Here is a 7,213-nt window from a genome sequence, read left to right as displayed (position 1 = left end):
TAGAAGCGGTTATTGCCGCTGTTACAACAGCTTGGAATGTAGTAGAGTCAATCTGCAGGAGTGGTGTCTCGTGGATGTGCTTTTTATTTATGTGGGATGACATTTTCCTGCTGCATGTTGATAAGCCAGATCGTAAGTAATGATCGTCATTCCTGGTAGTACTCTATAAATTTTGCGTCTTATCGTATGATTCTCATTGTTTCCATCTACATCCCTATGATGTATTTACGGTAGTAGGTAATTGCAGATTTGGCACGATCGTTACGTCTATCCTTAGAGTATATAGGTTGTTCTGGTTTCGAGATCCTTAAGTATCAAGTGGTTTCGAGGGTTCGGTTGTGCATATAATTGAATTTATGAAATAAAGATAGCACATAATTGTTTCATTGGTAAGTACCGTCTCAGTACACGAAAGAGAGTCATATCGGATAGTAGGGGGCGAAAGAAAAGGTTGATCCTAATTGTGGCGGAAAGTGCCTGGTGGTGGTGCTGATGAAGTAGATGCACCTCGGAGACGAGCTACTTGTCACTCGGTATCTCGTAGTCGTACCTCCCAAACTAATTGTCTTGCTCGGGAGTCTCCGTTCACTTCTTGTGTTTGTCTCTCATCTCTCTCAATAGCAACCACATATGGTCCGTTTGATTTGGGGTGTCCAGAGCTTGGTTATCAATATCTCGGGTGCGCCAGACCATGACTGGGAGGGCCCGGTCACCTGGTCCTCTATGACTAAGATCGAAGAAACCTCGGATCCTATCGTAGTGTGGTCGTATCCCCTGCTGGTGAATCTATCTCTAATACTGATTGCCTATGAGGCGTGGGGCCACTGGGGCCCACACGATAAGTCGGTACTCTGGCCATGCATGGAGGATTGATGACATCAGATTCTGCATCCGAGGCATCATCGTCATTTCCCTCGGGCTCTTCCTCTTCGAGGTCCACTACTGACTCGGCGGGTCCATATGCAAGTTCGACTTCATGTTCCTCCTCTGGTTCTTCCTCTGAGTCTCCTTCGGGGTCTTCCTCTGGGTCGAGCCACCCTGTTTTTCCCTCACTAGGGAGATAGGGGTCTCCTGGCTAATGATGCCCGTCCATAGTGTATGGCCCAAAGGGGTATAAATACTATAAACAAATAGCACACCAAATACTCTTATAGTATTTTAATTTTGTTTAGGTTTGGTTCTATAAGCTCTTTGGATAATTAAATGGTAAGTTTTTGATTCATTGTCCATCACAATTACTCCCAAACACATGTTGGTCATATTTTGAATGAATGTAGTTGATCATGCTACATTCACCCCCAATACGACTACATAACTGCCCAGGTTTAATAGCGATGTTCAAATCCTCCAAAGACTTTTATTGTTCTTGTTGTGTTATTACTATAAAACGCACACATAGGTATGTATTTTAATTATTATGTTCAGATTAGTTTAGTACCATTGTATTTATAGTTGCATATCTTGTATGGTTAGATATGTCAGTTCACTATAAACAATTCTCTGATACCAATATGTCACACTCCCGAACCAGACGGCGGAAACGTCCGGGGGCTTGCGCGTGACTTCATCTTGAAATATAATTACAGTGAATATAAATGAAACATAACACCATCATTACCATGCATAATATAATACAACTGCCATTGTTTACATCAGGTACAATCTTTTAAATAACATGACCAAAACATTCAATGTATGATGTTTAACAGTACACAAAACAAAGTCCCCTATTCTTGTTGATTTTTCTGCTTAACAAGTCCCTGAGAATACAAGTTATTTTGAAAACGTCAACATATATAATGTTGGTAAGTTCATAAGTATATTTGAGAAAATGATTTGTATAACTTTGTAATCACAAGAAAATCCTGTATTTTCTTAACATAGTTTGGTATGTTTATGTTTGATCTTGTATTAATGCATGTGTGTTATTGTTTAATAGAACGCCAAAAGTGATTGAAGAAAATGTAGATAGAATGTCCCCAGACAACCCGACGTTGGCTGTAAAAGAAGAATAGTTAATGTTGTCGTACCAACACCGAGGTGGGGGTACCAGTGTGAGTAAGTTTCCAAGTAATCCAACATAAAAGAAAATAGTCTTCCGCAAACTTCCTAACATTAATTCCTCTAAGTGAGCTGTCATAATCCTATCTTGACGTTAGTGAACGCCGACTGAAAAATAGAATAAGGTTATACTCACCCTAGACTAATGTAGTCTAACTGTAGCGAACAACTCAGGTGTGGGGTGTCATCCCCGTATGGATCTATACACAAAACCCCGCTCTCCTTCCAAGAGACTCTGATTATAACTACAGGCTATGATTGAACACTTAATAGGTGTCAACCGACAAAAACTCACTAGATCCTTAATCGAATTTCCGCGAAGATAAACGTATAAAACTCATTCCAGGCCCAACGTACCATGTAAGTGAGCCACTAGGGCATCGCTAAACATGTGACTAATTTCAAAACCTAATATGAGTGAGATTATATAACATGGGCCCGAAATATATGTAAAAGGAAAACTAAGGCCCATTTCACATGTAAGGTATTTATAGGCCCAATAAGCACACAAATAGTATACAAAACCTATCAAACATATAAATGTGCCACTAAGGCCCAATAACCTAGAAATGATCAAAATTGGTCCGTTTGTTAGTTTATTGTTGGTTTTGGTTCAAGTATTCACTAAAATAGTATAAAAGGCCTACTTTTCGTAAAAATATCATTCTTAGCCCAATAAGCCAAAAATTTACAATTAAGGCCCAATTTTTGTAAAAATAACACTTTAGTCCCCATTTTGTTCAAAACTTGTGTTTATGACTACTTTGTGGTAAAAATAACATTTTAAACCCATTTTTGTCAAAAAATATCATTTTTGGCTTGATTTTTGTGAAAACACACATTTTTCTGGTTTTTGGCTTTTCTGACCTAGTTGTTGGAAATTTTGTAGAAAAATCATCGTAAGTCAAAATTTGGATCCGTAAATTCTGGAAGTTTGGAAATTATGTCTACTTTGTTCACAAATTTTTTCATAATTTTTAATAGCCTCTAAGAAGTGTGAAATTAATCACCTTCACAGGCTGGTCCGAAATTATTTCAAATCTGATAGACAGTTTTGTAAAATTCGCCAAAAATTGTAGAAAAATCATATGAAAACGTGAGGGTAGTCATTTTAAAGGTATAAACCTGAACGTTTTTCATGTAAAACAGTTTTGAAAAATATTATCATCAAGGTGGTCAAAACAATTCGAGATTGGACCAAAACTTTTCTGTCAAGGGCTGAATTTTGAGTTTAGTTTATAGATTTTTGAACACAACACTCATTTTTGCTATTTTAAGTGTATAAATCGCAGATCTACTAGTTTACATGTATTATATGTGATAACACATACTTTTCTCAAGGTTTTCATGTAGATCCAAGTGATAAACTTAATATTCTTAACATATTTTTAGATTTATGAAGTAAATAGCACAAAATCAACAAATAAGTCATGAAAAACACACATATTCATGCATATACACATAGATATACATAAAGCAATTTGTATTCTCCCCCAAAACCAAGTAAAAATCGAAAATAGGGGGCATGAACTCACCTTGAGGTGTGAAAGTCGGTTTTGATGAAGAGATAAATGGAAATGATGTTGTTTTTCGGCCTAGCTTGTTTCTTGAGGAGATCTTCGAAGATGATATGATTCTAGGGGCATGAACAAGAGATGGATGATGTTTGATGAAAGATCTTAGCATAAAGATGAATTTTAACATCTTAATCATGAAGTAACTTACCAAGTTAGGATCTTTGATGAGGAACTCTTGAACATAGTAGCATACTCACGAAATTTGTTTGGAGTAAAAGATGGAAGAAACTCTTGAAGATTTGAGAGGAAATGGAGTGTAAAGATGAAGTTGGAATGAGTTATTGTGTGGTAGGGAGAGAGTTTTAAGGGGAGGAGAGAGATTGAAGTGATGTTTGCATGGAAGACCACCATGCAAACATGAGGTGTCTTATGCACATAATTCATCATTTCTTCTTTTTTTTTGTTTAATTGCATAATGGGCTGAGAATTGGGCTCAAGAGAGATAAGGATAAAATGATTTTGGGCCCACTATTGGCTTTGCTCGAATTTATGAAGCCCAAAATTATTTTTCGGCCCATCGAGCCCTTATGAGGGGTTTATGGCCCAATAGAAGTCCAATAGGTATTTTACGGCCCATTAGGGCTAATGGAATCATTTATGGTCGAACAAGGCCCATTAGGGATAAGAGAGCCCTTTTAGGTCCACATGGCCCAAAATGCTAAAGTTTTACAAGTGTGGGTCTAATTAGAGCCCAATTAGGGTTTCTAGGCCCAAGATAGTCAAGTTGAAGGTTTATGGGTCCATTAGGCCCAATAAGAGAATCCTAGTTCATATTAAACTTGAATCGGAATTTTTAGGGTTCTCAACCATAATTGAATATAAGAGATGTATTGTATAAGATTTTGAGCTTTACTGAAGAATGTTGATTAAGTTTGTTGTCATTGAACGAGCATAGGCTACACTATAAAAAATTAGGGTAACAAGTATCACAGTAGAGGATGTTTACATGAGACAAGAATTTCTTAGCTAAAATGCTAGTTGCGACACTATAAGGTCACCGCTTTAAGTATGATAGTTGGATAACCATGATCACCTCGGGTGTATTGGCCTTGATATGCATTCGGGCAATTGTCTCATTCCCAGTGGAGGCAATCTAGGCTTCCTAAGATTCCAGGGAAGCCATGCAAATTTGAATAATGAACAAATAATTGTTGGATGTCACTACAAGTAGGTTTACGTAAATATCGTGCACCATACAATCTCATGACATACTTACAAAATTTGTGAAGGCTTTGTCGTGAAGTACGTCCAGACATCCTAACATTCTGATCTAATGCATTAAGGGAAGTGGTATACGCTAGTTGACAAAGTGCGGCTATGCATTTTTGTAAGGGAGTAAAAACTATTGTACCTCTAGTTGTAACGTCCCAAAAATAAGACCCAAAAATTGCATTTTTGATTAATAAAAACATTAATCCAAACATTGTCATACAACCCAAAAAAGAGCAAAGTATGCCACTACATCAAAACCGTAAGCCCAAAATACCACATACCATACATAAATAAACATATACTGGCCCCCTCCCCACATCGGGTCTCGCCCGGCATCGAGTCACACTCAGCCTCGGGCCCCACATGCAGTAACCACAAACCAATAACATATAATACAGTCATCGGGCCTCGCCCGGCATCGAACCTCGCTGGGTATACTAGCATATAACACATGCAAGAGTCACGCAGACATCTAGCATCCTATCATAATAATCATGGGTCGACATTGCTGCCTTCGACCCGCTAAACACAGTGAGGAAACTCACATCATACTGTTGAATCTAACATATAAAACTCCGAGTGTTGGCCCGCTAAAATCCCCGCGCTATGATCACAAAATAACATCCAATTATTAATTGTATCCCGACTCACACTAAGAGTCCAAACTAGGATAAAAGAACTTTTTACCCTTTCCCCAACTTGGCCCAAGGCCAAGGCCCATTCCAATTATCCAAAGGTCTAAAATTCCAAAATAATCACCCAAGGCCCAAATATGGCCCAATTTTCCAAATTGGGCCCAAATCCCTTTCATGGGCCTCCAACCAAAGAGTCTAATAAAATAGCATCAATCCAAAATAATATTATGATGTCCCAACAAAGCCCTGGACTCTGAAGGTCCAACATGGACCCAATACTGAAAGGCCCACAAATCTGAAGCCCACTACTGAGCATACAGGGCGTACTCAGCTCGTATGCTTAGCGTACTCGCTTTGGGGCTTGTACGCGTAGCGTACCAGCTTTTACGCCCAACATACTCCCCAGCTTGGCCAACTTTCCCATTCAGCTCCTAAACGGTTAAGACTTCACTCCAACACTAAGATCTAACTTCCTTAAGGTGGTTTATCACGTAAAGCTGACAACTTTACGTGCATGCATGGCTTAATGGGGTTCTATAGCTCAAAAGAACTTAATATAGGGTCTTAACACATGCATGAGTCCATAAACACCTCCAAGCTTGCATTTTTATGGGCAAAGGGACCAAAACGTCCTAGATCTACCATCAATTACTTCTGAAGTGAATCAAGAGTCTCAACAATCAAACCATGGACTCAAAAAGCATAAAATGGCACCAAACTAGATCTAACATCATGGATTAGCAAGATGGAAGCTTTTTACCTCACAGGGAAAGTAAATGATGAACAAATCTCAGATCTTCAAACTCCAAGCACAACTCCAAATGGTTCACTTCTTCTTCTCCTTCACAAAGCACCAACAATCACACTTTAAGGCTCAAACTCTAAAGATCTCCCTTAGGGTTCGAGTTTCTGGACAAGAGGGGATGGAGGTTGTCTAAACATGACCTAATGAGGCTATCACAAGGTTTAAATAGGGTGCAACAACCTACAAATTAGGGTTTCACTTATCATATGTACGCCATGCGTACACAAGTGTACGCCCTACGTACGTAGTCCGAAAGCACGATCCAAACCTGGCTAGTACGCTAAGCGTACCACCCTCCCCGTCCCGTGTACTAGCTTAAGCACTAAAATGAAAAACTTTTAAATGAGAAGGTTAAATACGAAACTTAAAAAATCTAAGTGTTACAATTCTTCCCGACTTGAATCAGACTTCGTCCTCGAAGTCCGTTGTACCGAATAACTCCCAATAGTGCTCCCTCATCTCATCTTCCGTCTCTCAAGTCCATTCTCATCTTCCGGCTCCCAAGTCCACTCTGAACCCTTACGGTGCTGTCATTGCACCTTCACCAACTCCACAACGGTACCACTGCGGAATCATCCATTAAGCACTTCCATAGATGAAAGACATGGAACGTGCTATAAATCTGATTGAGCTCATCTGGAAGATCCAAGCGATATGCAACCCGGACCACTCGAGCCAAACCCCTAAAAGGACCGATATACCTGGGGCCCAGCTTGCCCCTCTTCCTGAATAAGATGACACCTTTCCAAGGTGACACCTTCAAGAGAACCATATCCCCCACCTGGAACTCTAAGTCTAATTAGCGTCTGTCGGCATAACTCTTATGCCGACTCTGATTTATCTGGAGCCTATTCCGAACCTGCTGAATCAACTCAGTGGTCTTGAGTACCACCTCGGTACTCTCCATAACCCACTGACCGACC

This window comes from Lactuca serriola, chromosome 2 (assembly GCF_051521515.1).
Source record: "Lactuca serriola cultivar US96UC23 chromosome 2, Lser_US96UC23_V15, whole genome shotgun sequence".
Lineage (NCBI taxonomy): Eukaryota > Viridiplantae > Streptophyta > Magnoliopsida > Asterales > Asteraceae > Lactuca > Lactuca serriola.
This window is presented reverse-complemented; position numbering follows the sequence as displayed.